The sequence below is a fragment of the Chiloscyllium plagiosum genome, unplaced genomic scaffold (genome assembly GCF_037043375.1).
Source record: "Chiloscyllium plagiosum isolate Xiang-an unplaced genomic scaffold, Cpla_swu_hap1 HiC_scaffold_17, whole genome shotgun sequence".
NCBI classification, from domain to species: domain Eukaryota; kingdom Metazoa; phylum Chordata; class Chondrichthyes; order Orectolobiformes; family Hemiscylliidae; genus Chiloscyllium; species Chiloscyllium plagiosum.
In genome coordinates, this window is record NW_028270155.1 from 49346167 (window position 1) to 49364645 (window position 18479).

General features: G+C 42.0%; 1 protein-coding gene across 3 annotated transcripts in view; it reads right to left on the bottom strand.

Annotated features, from left to right (window-relative positions):
- aktip (akt interacting protein) overlaps positions 1-14552 on the bottom strand; it is a 44449-nt gene extending 29897 nt beyond the window's left edge. Inside the window, exon 1 of one of the 3 annotated variants that reach the window (XM_043706982.2) lies at positions 14494-14552. The gene's annotated coding sequence lies outside the window, so the exon portion shown is untranslated. Of the gene's footprint in view, positions 1-7958; positions 8074-14493 lie in introns of those variants that run through there. The other 2 variants (XM_043706983.2, XM_043706984.2) reach the window with 2 other exon arrangements.
- Positions 14553-18479: the final 3927 nt, after the last annotated feature.

An 18479-nucleotide genomic window follows, 5' to 3' on the forward strand; every position in this document is an offset into this window, starting at 1 on the left:
AAGCCTGCCCATCATTCTAGAAGATGATGAATGATCTGCCCTCGACCTCAACTCCCCGTAGCCCTTAACTCTTAAAAGTCAATATCCTCTTTAAAAACTTCAATTGATCTCGTACAATTTTCTGCAAGACAATTCCAGACAGTCACCACTCAGAAGAGATTCCTATGCATTTCAGTCACAGAATAAGGAGACTGTCAATTAAAACTATGGCTCCTAGTTCGAAATTCTCCTACAAGTTGAAATATTTCAACGTCTACCTGTTCAAGTTCCCTCAGTCTTGCATGTTTCAGTAAGATCACCCCTTACTCTCCATAAGGAAGACCAGACTTTAGAAGGACTCTATCAATTTATTTGTTTTCTTATCAAGATTCTCAAGAATAGACTGACAGAATTGGAGACCCATAATAGTGAATACTTACTTTGTCAGAAAAGGAGTAGCCAGTCATTAATTATTATCCCTTACAGCCAACTTATGCATTCCAGATGCCGCATGCTGTTCCAAATCCATGTACAGCCACGTTAAGATTTTGTATTTGCTAAATAAATAGCAGCTAATACCAAAAACACTAAACTACTGTTAACTTACTTGTAAATTATGTGAATTAGCATTTTAAATTGTTAACCTCCCACGATATGCACACGCAATAGTTGAAATTGAATTGAGAAAACAATACACTTCCCAGTATCAGCAGCAATTATCTGGCAACAAACATGCCTGGTATAAAATGAACTAGAACAAATTCTTAATCAAAAAGCAACTTATAAAACTGACATTCAGGTAGTGAATGCTATAATTGCGGTTTTAGTGACTTCGACAAAAACCACATCTTATAATTGATGTATAGATTTATCAAAACTACACATTTTTGAAGAAAAACAACAAATATCAAGCGCAGAAAATAGAAAGACTATTTTCAGCTCACTGTCACAAATGTGAGAAAAAGTATATAATCATTGCTGAAACTGGTTAAAAATAATACATTGTAAGTGGGGTAGGGAACAGGAAAAGTACTGGGAATATGTGCATTTTCAAATTAAAACACTGAACTAGAGTATAAGCATTGTTGGAACAAGACAAGACATGCAGTTGCCCCAGCAACAGGACGGTTATCTACAGTGCACAATACTGCAAGCATAATCCCAAAGTTAAAGGACCAGTTATACAATAATATAGCCTCAAATATGAGCTATCAGCAAACCATTCCAGACATGCCCAAAAAAAAAAACAGCTGGGACCAAACTAAGTGCTGAAATTTGATCTAAGTCTTAAATATTACAAGATTTACAACTCAATTATTTATATGGTCAGATATCGTTCACCACTGGTGAATGTTCCTGTATTATATTTGTTATGGAACATCAGTGGAGATCCTGTATAATCCAAAAAAAAAACTTTGCTTGCCTGAAGGTTTAACAGTGGTTTAAACAGTTAATAGGGAGAAGCAGGCTCCAAAACATTCCCATAATTTGAAGTCATGGGAAACTAATACTGTATTCTTGCCTATCCAAAAAATAAACTATTTTAAGAACACTTGTTCAAAGAGCATCACACCAACAGATCCACTGACAAATTCCTCCTTATTTAAGGATCTAAAGTTTCTAAAAGCAACTTTTTTCTCCATGGTTGACATGAAAAATTTAACCTACAAAAACAGAATATTTAACTTTTTATTGAATGAGATTGCTGAAGTTCAGTGCAACTTTACAATTTAAAGCACTCAAGTTTAATTTCAAAAATAGAACTAATTCACAAGATTTAACAGTCGAGAGCTGGAAGAAGTCAAAAAAGCATAAAGAGAAATCGGCAGGACCAGAGGACAACACCAGCTAGCCATCATAAATCATAAGTGATTAGGAGTTTGACAAAAGATTGTGAACAGGCCTGCGAAAAAAATGACATTAAGAGTCAACATGACAATTGAAGTGTACTAATTAGTTCAGTTACCTGTGTGCACTCAGATCAAGTAGTATCCACCATTGCTGTGGGAACTAGATGTGTGCAATATTAACTACCCAATTTGAGATATGGTGCATGTTAAGACTTTTTACTTTTACATTCTGACAATACAGATAATATGGTCCTCTAAATTCTAGTAGCAGTAATCTATAGAACCCAGAATATTAGCTTTACAGTGAAACAGAAAAAAATCAGGAGATAATGAGATATGTAACAAAGGCACTACATTAACTACAGGTGGCATTAATCTTAGTGTGGATTGTGATAGCTTATTTGGCAGAGGAAACTGTGGGGAAGAATTTGGACTGTATTCGTTGACCATTTCAAAGAGCAGCAAGTTGTGGATTCAACCAGGTACCAGCCTATTTTGATTTGGTGATATGTAATGAGTCAGGTTTAATAGATGAAAGCAGAGTAAAAGCAGCCAGAGGAAACGCTGACCATAATATTCAGTTCAAGGGGAAAGAACTTGGGTCAGCAAAGCTTGCTGCTATGTTTAAGTAAGGGCAATTACAAAGAAATGAGGACAGAGTTGCCTCAAGTGGACTAGGAAAGGAGTTTAGCAAACACATTTGAGCAATAATGGCAAATGTTTAAGAAAACAGTTAATAGCGCACAGTAAAGATTTTAAACGGTGAGGAATGAGGATTCTAGGAAGGGATAAGCCAACCACAGAAGTTAATGACAGCATCAAATTCAAAAGATTAAAAAAAAACAAATGTGGCAAAGATTAGTGTCAAGCCAGATGATTGGGAAAGCTTTAAAAACCAAAAGATGAGCAAATATAATAAAGAGTGAGAGGATAAACTAAAGGGTAAACTTAGAAGTAAAGTCAAGACAGACATCAAAAGCTTCTTTAAAAAATATACAAAAATGCAGAGACGCCAAAAATTGAACACTGACCCTTTAAAAGGTGGCGGCAGGGGAAAACCACAAGATCCAGGAAATGGCAGAGGAATTGAGTAAACACTTTGCAGTAGAGGGCATGAATAACATCCCAAAGTTACTAAACAACCAAGGCTTAAAAGAAAGAGAAACTTTAGTAAATATCGGAAAAGAGGTGCTTAAGGAAACTAATGGGGCTAAAGACCAATAGGGCCCCTGGACCTGGAGGAATGCATCCTAGAATATGGAAAGGAAGCAGCTACAAAGGCAAAGGCAGTGGATGCACTGGTAGCAATCTTTCAACTATCCTTAGATTCTGTAAAAGTCCCTGAGGACTAAAATTGTCAATATGACACCTTTTATTTAACAAAGGGAAACAGACAAAAAAAAAGTAAGTTAGGTTTAACACGTTGTTGGGAAAATGTTAGATTCTATTATACAGAATGTAATAGCCAAGCATTTAAAAATATGTATGATCAGGCAGAGTGAGCAGGGCTTCTTCAAGGGGAAATCATGTTGAAGATATTTACTCGAATTCTGTGTGGTGCTAACAAGCAGAATAAATAAAAAGGGAATATAACAGTCAGACAGTCTGCAGTCCAAATTGTCCACACCAACCAGATATCCCAATCTGACAGTTCCATTTGCCAGCCTATTCATATATCCATTAAAGTACTGCAATTGTACCAGTCGCCACCACTTCCTCTGGCAGCTCATTCTATACACGCATCACACTGAAAAAGTTGCCTCTCAGGTCACTTAAATCTTTCCCCTCTTACCTTGAACCTATGACAAGTTTTGGACTCCAACACCCTAGGAAAAAACCTTGGCTGTGCATCCTACCCATGCCCCTCACGATTTTGTAAACCTTTCTCCAAGGTCACCCCTCAGCCTCCGATGCTCCAGAGAAAACAGCCTCAGTATATTCAGAATCAACTCCTCCAGTCTCAGTAACAACCTTCTAAATCCTTGGGGTGGCACGGTGGCTCAGTGGTTACCACTGCTGCCTCACAGCACCAGGGTCCCAGGTTCGATTCCAGCCTCTGGCGACTGAGTGTGGAGTTTGCACATTCTCCCAGTGTCTACATGCTCAGTTTTCCTCCCACAGTCCAAAGATGTGCAGGTCAGGTGAATTGGCCATGCTAAATTGCCCATAGTGTTAGGTGCATTAGTTGGAGAGAAATGGGTCTGGGTGGGTTACACTTTGGAGGGTTGGTGTAGACTGGTCGGGCCAAATGGCCCGTTTCCAAACTGTAGGGAATCTAAACTAAAAAAAAAATCTTTTCTGAACCCTTTTTAAGCATCCTTCCTGTGGAAGGGTGACCAGAATTGAACACAATTCTAAAAGTGGCCTCACCAATGTCCTGTACAAACACAACATGGCCTCAATTCCTATACTCAACGCACTGACCAAAAAAGGCAAGCATAGCAGTGCCACCTTCACTATTCTGTCTGCCTGAGACTCCACTAGGTCTCTTTGTGCAGCAACACTCCCCAGGGCTCTATTAACTGTAGAAGTCCTGCCCAGGTTTGCCTTGCCGAAATGCAACACCTCACATTTATCCAAATTAAATTCCATCTGCCACTCCACAGCCCAAAAGCCCAGGAAAAGGTGAGGACTGTAGATGCTGGAGATCAGTGTCTAAAAGTGTGGTGCTGGAAAAGTACAGCAGGTCAGGCAGCATCAGAGGAACAGCAGTTGATGTTACAAGCATCAGTTCATCATCAGCAATGTGCCCACCCACCCCCCTCCCAACCCAACCCAGAGAGATAAATGGAGGGAGGTGGGGCTGAGGGAGGACAAAGGTACCTAGAAATGCAATAGGTAGATGAAGGTGGAGGGGTGGGGAGAAGAGGAGGAATGATGGCGATTCTAGATTAGAGTGATGCTGGAAAAGCACAGCAGGTCAGGCAACATCCAAGGAACAGGAAAATCAACGTTTCGGGTAAAAGCCCTTCATCAGGAATTCCTGATGACGGGCTTTTGCCCGAAACATCGATTTTTCTGCTCCTCGGATGCTTCCTGACCTGCTGCGCTTTTCCAGCATCACTCTAATCTAGACTCTGGTTTCCAGCATCTGCAGTCCTTATTTTTACCTGGATGATAGTGATTGGTCAGAGCAGAGGGTGGAATGGATAGGTGGGAAGGAAGATGGATGTGTAGGACAGTTCAAGATGGGGAGATGAGGAAACTGGTGAAAATTGACTGATGCTGTGTGATTGGAGAGTCCCAAGGCAGAAGAGGTGGCGTTCTCCCTCCAGTCATCAGGTGGCTAGGAATTGACAGTGGTGGAGGCCCAGGATTTGCATTTTGTCGGCAGAGTGGGAGGGGGAGTTGAAGCTGTCAGCCACAGGGCATTGGGGTTGTTTAGCAAGTGTGTTCCACAGAGATGTTCTCTGAAACGTTCTGCAAGTTGGCATCCTGTCTCTCCAACATAGAGGAGACCACAACAAGAGCAATGGACAGTCAATGAGGTGTTTGGATGTGCAGGAAAATCTTGCCAAATGGGGAAGGATCCTTTGGGGCCTTGGGTGGAGGTGACAGGCTGGTGCAAATTTACACCTCTTGCGGTGGGAAGGGAAGGTGCCGAGAACGCTGGGCAAGTTAGTAAGGGGCGGAGTGAATCTAATGAGACTGTCATGGAGGGAATGGTCTCTGCAGAATGCCGAAAGTGGTGGGAAGGGAAATATATCTCGTTGTGGGATCCAACTGTAGGTGGCGGAAATGGCAGAGGATGATGCATTGTATCCGGAGATTGGTGAGGTGGAAGATGAGGGCCGGGGGGGTTCCCTCCTTGTTGCAGTTGGAGGGCTGGGGTTCAAAGTGTGGAAAGTGGAGGAGATGCATTAGAGGGCATTGTTGACCACACAGGAGGGGAAATTGCAGTCCTTGAAGTAGGAGGCCATCTGGAATGTTCTGGAGTGGAATTGATCCTCCCGGGAGCAGAGGCATTTGGAGTAAGGGATAGCATTCTTAACAGGAGTGGGGGGAGGGGGGAGAGAAGAGAGGAGAAAGTGGTGGGGGGGGTGGAAGGAGGTTTGGTCCAGGTAGCTGTGGGAGTCGGTGGGTTTGAAATAGGTGGTTGTGTTGAGTCGGTCACCAGAAATGGAGATGGAGAGATCCACAAAGGGGAGGGAGGTGGTGTCCAAGATGGTTCAGGTGAACTTGGTCAGGGTGGAAGGTGCTCGCGAAGTTGATGAACTGTTCAACCTCCTTGTGAGAGCACGAGGGGCTGCCAATACAGTCATCGATATAACGAAGGAAAAAAAAAAACGGTGAGGAATGGTGTCAGTGTAATTGCTGAAGATGGACTGTTCCATGTACCCAAAGAGACAGGCATAGCTGGAGCTATTGGGGTGCCAATGGCTATCATTTTGGTCTGAAATAAGTCAGAGGATTCAAAAGAGAAATTGAGGGTGTGGCCTCCTCCACCACCAAGTTCTAGCCACTCCATGCCTGGATGAAGAACACCTCATCTTCCACCTTGGGACCCTCCAACCATATGGAATCAGTGTCGATTTCATCAGTTTCCACACCTCCCCTCCCCCCCACCTTAATCAGAGATCCAACCCTCCTACTTGGCATCGCCCTCGTGAACTGCCCATCTTCCTTCCCACCTATCTGCTCCAACCAATCACCATCACCTTCATCCTCCTACATATTCATCACATTTCTAGCTACTATTCCCTGACCCCCATCCCCTCTCCCATTTATCTCTCAGCCCCCTTAGGCTCCCCCTACATTTATGATGAAGAGCTTATGTTTAAAATGTTAACTCTCCTGCTCCTCGGATGCTGCCTGACCGGCTGTGCTTTTCCAGCGCCACGTTTTGACACAGCCCACTGGCCAATCTGATCAAGGTCCTGTTGTACTCAGATAATCTTCCCTGTCCATTACAGCTCCTAGTTGGATTTTTAGAGGAAGGTGTTTGATAAGGTACCACATGTTAGGTTACATAATACAAAGTTTAAAAACCATGATGTTAGCGGTTTTATGTTAGCATGGATACAGGATTAGTTAATTAATAGACAGACAGTTAGGACAAGGTGGTCGTTTTCAGGATAGCAATCTGTAACTAGTGGAGTGCCACAGGGATCAGTGTTGGGACCACAATTTATAACATACTTAAAGTCAGATGTACAGGACAGAAACAAACCCTTCAGTCCAACTCATCCATGCCCAACAGATATCCTAAATTAATCCTGTCCCCTTTGCCAGCATTTGGCCTGTATCCCTCTAAACCCTTCCTATTCATATACCCATCTAGATGCCTTTTAAATGCTGTAATTGTACCAGCCCCCACTTCCTCTGGCAGCTCAGTCCATACATGCATCACCTTTTGCATGAAAATATTGCCCCTTGGGTCTCTTTTAAACCATTCCTCTCTCACCTTCAACCTATTCCCTCTAGTTCTTGTCTCCCCCACCCCAGAGAAAGACCTTATCTATTTACCCTACCCATGACCTTCATGATTTTATAAACCTCTAAAGGTCACTCCTCAGCCACCAATACTCCAGGGAAAACAATCCTAGCCTATTCAGCCTCTCCCTACAACTCAAATCCTCCAACCCTGGCAACATCCTTGTTAATCTTTTCTGAACCCTTTCAAGTTTCATAACATCTTTCCTCTAGGAGGGAGGCCAGATTTGCACACAATATTCCAAAAAAGTGGTCTAACCAATATCCAGTACAGCTGCAACAAGACCTCAACTCCCTTACTCACTGCTCTGACCAATAAAGGAAAGCATACCAAACAAACACCACCTTCACTATCCTTTACATTTTACAAAATTCTCAATGCACGAAATCTAAATTGGTTAAAACCTTACTATTCACATATTGTCCTCAAAGTTTTGCATATTCGTTACTTTGAACTATTATAACATTCAGTAGTTCTCTTCCCAAAACATTGAATTCAAAACCTTGGACCTATTTAACAGTGTTTCCATGACTGAATCCTATTCTATTCTGTACCTTCATCCAGCCTTCTATTCAATGCCTTAATCAACATTATTCCAACTCCAGTCTATCCTTTTGCTGGAATTTGTCATGGCAGTGGATCTTTGGGCTGTCTATGCCCTATTAAAAGGTGTATTCTGCTTCATTTGAACTAACCTGTTAAAGCTTGATAGGTTGTGAGCCATCGTGGACAGATCCATCACTACATGTGTAAAGGGCACATATCAGAAGTTGTGAAGTCCTGTCCTTCCCTAATTGAGGAAAATCCAATCTGAGGTGGAGGTGAAAAAAAGTCTATTTTATTCTTCCCATTTGGAGCCTTAGATATCCTCTTGCAAAGCAATGAGAAAGAGTAAGGGTATGAGCAGGTATGGCAAGAGTTAAGCTCTATCTGGAAAACAGAGGTTCAGCAGGAAGTGGGGATGGGGTTGGGGGGGTTGCAGTTCGAAAATGGGCAGACAACAGGACAGCATGGAGCTGCCACTGATGGGCCCCAGAAGACACTGCTTTTTCTAGTTAGGTGTGGCAGTCAGGATAAGATTTCTAGCTTTGGGTAAGTGTAAACTTGAGAATTTCAAGTATGGGTGTTTGAATGTATAATTCCCTGAAAATGTGTAATACAAAATCAATAAAAGTGAAAATATGGCAACAGCATCTAGATTTTACAAACGGAACTTTGAGTATGAGAATAAGTAGTGATTAAAACTTTACAATACACACTTTTTGATGATTTAGAGAAACATGTTTATCATTCCATTTGACTCTTAGCTGCAAGGAAATTTTTAGTATTGTTTTTAAAATTGCGGACTGAAATGAGAAAAAAATGGTTTTAAATCCTTAATTAGGCTGAGCTAGAACAGCATTGAGAAGACAGCACATATTTTGAAAAGTACCCATGACAAGCATCATAAAAACTATTTTTAAGAATGACAGATCAACTGAGGTATACAAGATGCTAAAGGGATTTGACAAGGTAGGTGCGCAGATTATGTTTCTGCTGTTCTGAAGGGTCACTGGACATAATTTACTCTTCTGCCAGACCCATCGAGTTCTTTCTAGCAATTTTTTTTCTGATTTCTAACATCTACAGTTTTTTTTAAATTTGAGATATATTTGTCTTGTGGGGCAATCTAGAACAAGTGGTAATAGTTTTAGGACTAATGACTTGGATGAGAAGAGTAAATGCACTCTAGTCCAGTTTGCAGATAACAAAGATAGGTGGGAAGACAAGCAGTGAGGATGAGATAAAGCAAGTGAACAAAAACCTAGCAGATAGAATATAATGTAGGAAAATGTGAGGTTGTGCACTTCGGCAAAAGAGGGGAATTAAATGGAGAAAGTTTGCTGACAGCTGCAGAAGAAGCATGAATCACAAAGTTACAGTTCTCAATGTTCACAACACTAATTTGTGTATACTGCCATCAAAAACAATTCACTTTTGTAGGATTATAAAGTACCCCAAATTTATTCATTATGCACATATGCCATTTCATTTAGCATAAATCATTCTTAGTTATCTGCTGCACACGTGAAACATGCGCTGCTGCTCCTGCTTGCAGCTATCCCATCAGGAGATTTACTGTCATGGTATGCCACAACATCAGTATAATGTACTGGAATTAGATAATCTTGACCCATTCAAAAAGCTTTAAATTACAGGCACTTTTACATCTGTCATTCTGCTGGCAGGATATGGTCGTTGTTTTTAAAACAATGCAAGCATGTTAAGCTGCCAAATGAGCATCATTCTTCCACACAATTTCAGAAGCAGCAACGACTGGCATTCTTGCAGAAATTTACATCACAATCCAGATTAGTTAACAGAATCTGAAAAGTAACTTCATTGTATACAGAAACAAAAGGTTACAGTGGCTAATCAGTATGTAGAAAACACAAGTATAACTATGCTACATTATTAATTATTGAAATGTGGTTTCAGTGCCACAACTAAAAAGACTTTTTCAGAAAACATGCACATCACTCCCACTAAACAGACTCTCACTATGTAAATCTGGAATCTGAAAATTTAGCAGTTGAGAATAAGCTAACAACAAAGTTATATTCCACACAAAAATGCATCAAAAAATCCTTATGTCTATATTGACAACTACAATACTAATTCCAATGAAATGTTGCTTTAAGAAAAACAAAAAGACAGTAGTGTTTTTCTTTCATAGGGTAGATGAAAAAACCCATGGAGGTATTAAAAAAGTGAAGGGGTCTTTCTAGTATGTTGGCCAATATCAATCCCCTCAAACCGACAAACAGATCTGATTACCTACTTTGTATTAGATTGCTTTTTATTATAATTTCAATGTGCAGATTATCTAGTATGTTTCTTCACACCAGTTACTGTACTTCTAAAACTTTTGGTAGTACAGCAGTTCAGGAAAACCCAAGGTTGAGAAAATCTCCACAAATTAAAAACCTTCTCTCAACTCAATCACTGATAGCCTGTGTCACACAAATTCAGCAATTCACTACCGACATCTCTCCACTTCTGCCAAGGTTCACTTTAAAACCAACCGTTTAAATCACACACCATTTGGCAGGTTTTTAATAAAGGTAATTCCATAACTATATATTCTGCATGCACAAGCATAAAGATACTTAGGCTCCAGTGTTTGGAGTGTCCAGCATGTGAAAAGTTCAGAGAGGACAAAATTCCAAGAAACGTGTCCAAGAGAACTTTTCAAGCCAGTATAAAAGGTCTTAGACATTTTCTAATCTATTCTGCTCAGTGATGTTCTTACACTTACAGAATGGGTGGGTTTTCAACCCAGGCTTCCTGGCTCAGAGGTAGGGACATCACCAGTACACCACAAGAACACTTACATAGGAAGTCCTATAGGAGAGGGGCATTGCTATCACAGACATGACTGAGGGAGGGACATGGAAGTTCAATATTCCAGGATACACAGCCTTTCAGAAAGATTGGGGTGGATGGCTAAAGAGAAGTGGCCATGTCATAATAGTGATCAAGTAGTCAATTACCACTGAGAAAGGATGATATCTTGGGTTCCTTGAATGAGGCTATATGGGTAGAAATTTAAAAAGGGGGCAATCACTTTGGTTGGAGGGTTTAAGAGTACACCACAGCAGTCAGACCGAGATAGACACACAGGCAAATCTCAGAAGGGTATTAATAGTATGGGACTATTAATATTAACTGGGATAGACAATTATGAAAGGCTTAGAAGCTGCAGTTCTTAAATTGTATCGAGGAGAGCTTTTTAAGCCAACACCAAGTTCCACAAGAAAGGGAGTGCTGCTGGATCTAACTTTACGGAAAAAAGCCAGGCAAGTATTAGAATTTGCAGTGGGGAGCATGTCAGTAAAAGGAGGACCATAACTCACTGAGATTGAAGGGTAATTTTGGATAAGGAAAAAGATGGGCCTGACGAAAATTGAGAAGGCCTATTTTAATAAGGTGATCTGCTCAAAATGGACTTGCAACAGCTACTTGCAGGAAAATCCACAGAGTACTGGGAAATATTCAAAATGGCAATAGCGAGTGTGCCGGGCCAAACATTCCTATAAATGCAAAAGGGTGTGACTGACGGGTACAAAAGAACTCTGGACGTCAAGGAACTTAAGGATTTTACAAAAAAGGAAAGCTTACAGTAGATGCAGAAGGCTAAAAACAGCAGATGCCCTAGAATAAGGAAAATGTGAAGGGTTGCTAAGAAACGAAAGTGGCAAAAGGACATGAGGAAACACTGGCTGGTAACAATAAGGAAAATCCAAAAGGAGTTTTATTAGTATATTAGGAGTGAGAGAAAAACCAACGAAAAAGGCCATTATGAGCTAAAAAGATAACCTGTGTGCAGAGCCACAAGACTGATAAGGTTTAAAATAAGTAATGCAAATCTAAGTCTGTATTCACAATAAAAGGAAGGACGATGTAAGCATAGAAATCAAGGCAGAGGATTGCGATATAGTTGATCAAAAGTTAGCATTTGAGGGGAAAGTGGTATTATTGGATTGAAAGTGGATAAATATCCAGACATGAGATTATATCCAAGACTTCAGTGGCAGGCAAGGCATGAGACAGCAGGGCTCTGACAACTTTCAAATCCTCTCTGGTCACAGGAGAGGTGCCAGAGGACAGCTAATATAGTATCATTAGTCAAGAAGTGTGGTCAGGCCAGTGAGTGTAACAGCAATGATAGGGAAACAATGGGAAAACACTGAGGGACTGAATTAATCTCCACTTGGAAAAGCACTGTTAATCTAGAGTAGTATGGCTTTTTAAGGGAGGAGATTTGATTGAATTTTGAGTTAATGCAGGAGACAGACTTCAGGAAAGCTTTTAACCAGTGGGACATGCAAGACCTTGTCAAAAAACTAAGAGCCCATTGGATCCAAACCAGTTTAGTGTCAGGAAGCAGAAGGTAATGGTCACTTTGTGATTAGAAACCAGCATCCAGGTGTGTACCACAGGGCTCTCTGCAGGGTCCCTAACTGTTTGTTGATTACATTAAAGATCTAGACATGACTGTCAGAAGTATGATCATTAAGTTCATAGATGACATGAAAATTGGTGAGGTAAAGAAGAGGAAAGCTTTTATAGAAAAAACAATAATGCAGATGGACTGAACAGGTTAGTGTAGTGTAAGGTAGTACATTCTGGGCAGACTGACAAGGCAAGGGAATATACATTAAATGGTAGGATCCTTGGAAATAGGATAAGATGTACCCAAATGATAGATTCTCTAAGGTAGCAGGACAAGCAGATGAGATCGTTAAGGGGCTGTGGCATACTTGCCTTTATTAGTGAGGGCACTGAACACAACAGCAAGGTGCTTATGACAAAGCCGCATATAGTGTTATTTTTTGGACAGAGTTCCAGATACACTCCAGCCTTTGGGTGAAATAGTTCTTCCTCAAATCCCACTAATACACCATCTTGTCTTAAAACTACAGTACCTCACATTTGACACCTCAATGCAGAGGGTTTCTTCTGATGTACCCTGTCCATGCCCCTCAATTATTGCACCTCCATCAGAATCCCCTTACACCACTCTTCTCCTCACCCCCCCCCATCCCTAATCCCTCACCTTTCTCTTTCCTAAGGGAAAAAAAAAGTTTATCCAGTGTCACTTCATAAAAGAATAGCTCCAGTCAACGCAACAACTTGGTGAATTTCATCTCACCTGAAAGTGCAATTATTTTCTTGCTTTAGTGGGACAACCAGAACTGCACAGTTCTCCAGCTGTAGCATACTAACAAAAGATTGTAGGAGACAGAAACCCTGAAGACGTAACTACTTAGATAGGCACTTGAAACACTATAGCACATAAGGCTACAGGCCAAATGCTAGAAAGTGATTGGAATAGATGGACATTTGTTGGCCAACACAGACCAACTGGCCAATGGACCACCTCCTCTACTGTAAAACAATATGACACTATATGCAAGTAAGTGACAACCACTTTTTAAACAATCAAAAAGATCTAACCAATAAGTCAGAATACACAATATTCAAGTTGAAGGAAACAGCAAATTATCTTTGCATCAATTGATATGAATGAAAACCTTCAACTGATGGAATAAATAGCCACTACTATTCTAAAATTCTAACCTGGGTTATAAATTCCAACCTACACCCACATTGGGAGGTATTTGGTACAGACTGCAACCTAATTCACAATACACACAATTTCAAAAATACACAAGATTACAAAACTATTTACAAGCTCGAACCACTTAGAAATGATCACATCATTCGTAAACCTGAGTAGAAAGACAGATCCAAAATAAAAGGGTAATAGGTTTCACAAATTAGACCGAAGAACAATTTGAGAAGGCACCCACCAACAGAGACAGAGCACTGAGGTATAAAGAAACAACACTCCATATAGGACTGAAGCTTCTATAACCATGTCGCAAGTACACACACAGGTACAGAATTTCACAAACCCCATATTTTCATGATTTTTCAGAAATCATACAAACCAGATATCAACCACTTCAAGGAGTGAATAACCCAGCGACAGAGGTCAACAATTCCACTTCATAAAAACCTCATTAAGCTGTTAAATAAGTCTTTACAAAGCTAGATATCAGATTTTGTTTGACACTACAGTGCACACACACACGGAAGTTTCCAGCAACGTGAAAGGCGGTGATTAAATGCAAGTTGCTATTGCTGTCATGCTCAGGTTTTAAAGCCCTGAGGGGGCTCGGGCACGGGGAGAATTGTGCTCGGTTGGAGATAGATGTGGGGAATGGGACAGCACTAGGTGAAGGCCCTGGTCATGGCTCGGCTTTGGGGGGAGTGGGAGAGGGGGGAGGGAGTGGAGGGGAGAGGGGGGAGGGGGGGGGAGAGGGGGGAGGGGGGGGGGGGGGGGAGAGTGGGGAGGAGTCGGCTCGGTCGCTCCTCACCCCCCGGGCCCGGTAACACTGCGCAAGCGCACTGAAATAGCTCGCGCAGAGCCACAGCCACGGCCCACTGCCATTGGCCAGCGGAACACGGACGCCGATAATAGACCGCCGGCCGATTCGCTCAGCTTGCTGTCACTCAAAAGGAGAGCGAAGAGTAACCCGCCCACCCTGGGGGAACAACACCAGCAACACGGTCAAATCACCGGCCGCCGCCGAGCCACAACACCACGGCTGAAGCGAACATTAAAATCTCAGGCACATCACACGTCCGCCCAAATCCTCAAAACACTCCGCACTTTCCTACCAGGTTGCCTCACCCAGCCGCCAATCCACGACCATCCTCCACAGATTAAAGACTCCCGGACCGGAAGAACCGCTCCCTTCCGGTTACCATCACCGCTCCCCACGCATTTGGGATTCCCATTGGTCCGGCCGCGCAGAGAGGGGCGCTGGCATTGGTGAATGACCGTGTCAATCATGAGCATCTCTGGGACGGGTTGTTGCGTTCGGATGGATCACGTGACCTACCGGTTGTCACGGACGCCATTTTTAATTTCCGATAAACAATGAGAGCTCCACCTGGCGGTGCTTAAAATAACTACACTGCAGGATTGTGATCATCCCACTGGCAATCCCACCAAAGTCTTCAAGTCATAGAGTCATACATAGATTTATACAGCGTAGAAACAGATCCTTGGGTCCAACTCGTCCACGCAAAACAAGCTGGTCCCACTTGCCTGTGTTTGGCCCATATCCCTCCAAACCTTTCCTATTGTACTTATCCAAATGTTTTTTTAAATATTGTAACTGTACTTACACCCATCACTTCCTCTAGCAGTTCATTCCACCCATGAGCCACTCTCTGTGTAAAAAAAGTGGTCTCTTACATTTTTTCTAAAGTTTTCTCCTCTCACCTGAAAAATATGCCTCTTAGTTTTGAACTCAAGAGCTGTCCAAGACAAGTATTGAAAAACTAAGCACCGATGTATAAATCTCCATTCTCAAATGCAAGCTGGATCTCCCAAATGCATTAAAGACCAAAGTCCAAATATGAGAAGATCATTAAAACCACAGATAAATGAGATTCCCACACTGGTTAGGCTTAGGCCAAGCTTGGCACCACCCTCCTCACAGGTCAGTTCTACATTCACTGCAGTTGAGAATTATGCAAAATCATCTTGAAGCAGAATTAGGTCATTTCACCCGTCGAGTCTACTCAACCATTCAATCATGGCTGATAGTTTCTCAGCCCCATTCTACTGCTTTCTCCACATAACCCTTGCACCCCTCGCTAATCAAGAAAGTATTTCTGTCTTAAAGACACCCAATAACTTGGCTTCCACAGCCTTTTTCCACTCTCGTCTTCTGTCCAAGTCCTTCTGCAGCCTCCCTATTTCCTCTCCCTCCACATTGTGTCATCTGCAAACTTAGCAACAATGCCTTCAGTTCCTTTGGTAATGCATGATGTGAATACTGACATTGACCCCAAGGAACTCCACTAGTCATTGGCTGCTATCCTGAAAAAGACCCCTTTATCCCAACGTTCTGCTTTTTGCTAGTCAGCCAATCCTCTATCCATGCCAGTGCCTTACCTCTAAGACCATGGGTTCTTATTTAGCAGTCGTCTGTGCAGTATCTTGTCAAAGATCTTCTGGATATCCAAATGCATCATATCCACTGGCTCTCCATATAGCCATTGCATACTGCCTGGCTTTGTGTCAGCACTAGTCAGAAAAGCAATTATAGCAGTATTATGTTCCTTTACACTCTGGCAAAGGAGGCAATGTTTGATAAAGGCAAGGCAGTGACTTTCTGAGCATCTAGATATGGGCAAAGCAATTGGGTGCTAAGAGAAAAGTGTCCCTGAGATGCAGCTTGGTTCATTCCATGCAATAGATTACCATCCCTGCATGCATGGTGTGCTGGAGAGTTGGAGAGGAGAGGACTTAGATGCTGATAGGGTGTTTTTCTTTCTTGTGCAAACCTAGAATTAGAGGGCACAAGGGGCCTCCTTTTTAAGATGGGATGACAACAAATTCCTTCTCTCAGAGAATCGTTAGCATTTGAAATTATCTTCTGCAGAAAATAGCAGAAACTGTGTCATTGAATATTTTTAAGGCAGAGTTAGGTGGTTCCGAAAAAGGTCACTGCGACTCAAAACATTAACCCTGTTTTCTCCCCTCAGATTCTGCCAGACCAGCTTACTTTTTCTACCAGTTTCTGTTTTTGTTTCAGATCTCCAGCATCCGCAATTTTTTGATATATGACATTGGTTGAAGTTTACTCTAACAGTGCAAATCAGATTTCGGTATCATGACCAGCAAATATTTTAAGTCTACGATTGTAGCCAGCTCTATCTACTGGAACCAGCTGTCATTCAAGTAGTATCTAGCTTCCAGAACTTGACGCAGAAGAGCTCTGTCACAGACACCAGGCTTCCTCCCCCCCAATCCCCCAGAACACTTTGCATTCAGGGACAGATACCTATTTCATGCAATGTACCAGGCCGCATCTCAAAGATTCCCACTTGTTCTCTTAGTGCTCAGTTACTTTTCTCATGATGTGGAGGAGCCAGTGTTGGACTGGGGTGGACAAAGTCAAAAATCACATGACACTGGGTTATAGTCCAACAGGTTTATTTGAAACCGCAACCTTTTGGAGACCCCACTCCTTCCTCAGGCAGGTAGTGAGAGAGAATACATTGGACACAATTGGTAGTAAAAGATCAAAGGGTCAAACAATTTATGCAAATGTATTGAACAAACCTAGATGACTATTAAGACTTTAATCAGTTAGAAAGGAGGTGCAGATTTTGATTGATTAATATGTAGATCCCTGCCCCAAAATAACTTCAGGTTTTATCAGAATACATGTAAAGGTGACACCTAAAGTCAGACAATGCATTTCAGGTATGAGGCCATGTTTCAAGTCTGTTTGTTTCTCATCCTGGAGCCGGACTGGTCTTATTTCCAATGTAGGAATTTATTAAATGCCATATTGACTGACTATCTACAGACTTAAAAATCAAAACTTTGTCCACCCCAGTCCAACACAGGCACCTTCACATCATGTCTACAGATTGTGTGCTTTTTGAACAACATAGAATGCGTCTGCAAAGTCAAATCTGTAAATGTAAATTCACCCCATAGATTTATAAGTGTGCATGTGTGCGCATGTGTGAGAGTGAGGGAGAGACTGTGCGTGCGCACACCCACATGCCCTTGAGAGAGAGAGTGTGTGTGTGTATGTGTGTGTGGTCAGATTCCCCCTTTATCCTTCCAAACTCCATCAAGTATGTCTCCAGGGTCCCCAACCTGTCCTCGCATGACAAACCCTTCATCCACGGGATCATTTTCATAAATCTCCTCTGGACTCCCTCCAATGTCAGAATATCCTTTCTTTGATACAAGTTCCAAACTTGCTCACAATATTCCAAATGTGGTCTGACCAGAGCCTGGGACAGCCTCAGCAGTACATCCCTACTCTTGTATTTTAGCCCTCTAAAAATGAATATAACATTGCAGTTGGCTTCTTTATGCTTAATTGAACTTGCAAGTTAACCTTAAGAGAATCCTGAACTAGGATTCCTAATTTCCTTTGTGCTTCAGAATTCTGAAACCTTTCCCCATGTCTCTATTCTTCCGACCAAAGTGTACAACCTCACATTTTCCCACATTGTTTTCCATATGCCACTTCTTTGCCTACTCACCTAGCCTGTCCAAGTCCTTCTGCAGTCTTCACACTTCTTCAACAACATTTGTCCCTCCACCTATTTTTGTGTCATCTGAAAACTTAGCAACAATGCCGTAAGTTCCTTCCTGCATGTTCATCTGATGTGCCTTTTGCCTGGAAGGTGCACTCTCAGATCAATGGGTTGGGTGGGGAATTGAAGAGGTGCAATGCCAATGAAGGGGATGTTGATATTTGGGGGTTCACCTTCATGGCAAAGTGGAGCCTGGAATTCACAAACGAAAGAATGGCTGATGGTACCATCCATCATCATGTAAACCTCAAGTGTGCAATGGAAATGAAAATGCCTTCAACCGCACCCAGAGTGGGTAGGTAAGTGTTGCAATTTGTAATGGAGGAGTCTGCAAATTATAGCTACATGGGCCGTACTTAAGGGCAAAATCTGTAAACACAGACCTGGACAATGAGGGTGAAACACAGATGCAAGCTTATCATTCCTTGAGCACTAACCTACTGTGGGCAGACCTGCTCCTTCACCCAAACACTTCTGACCGGTTCAGGTAGGCTAATAGCTGAACCTTACTAATACCTATAATGCAA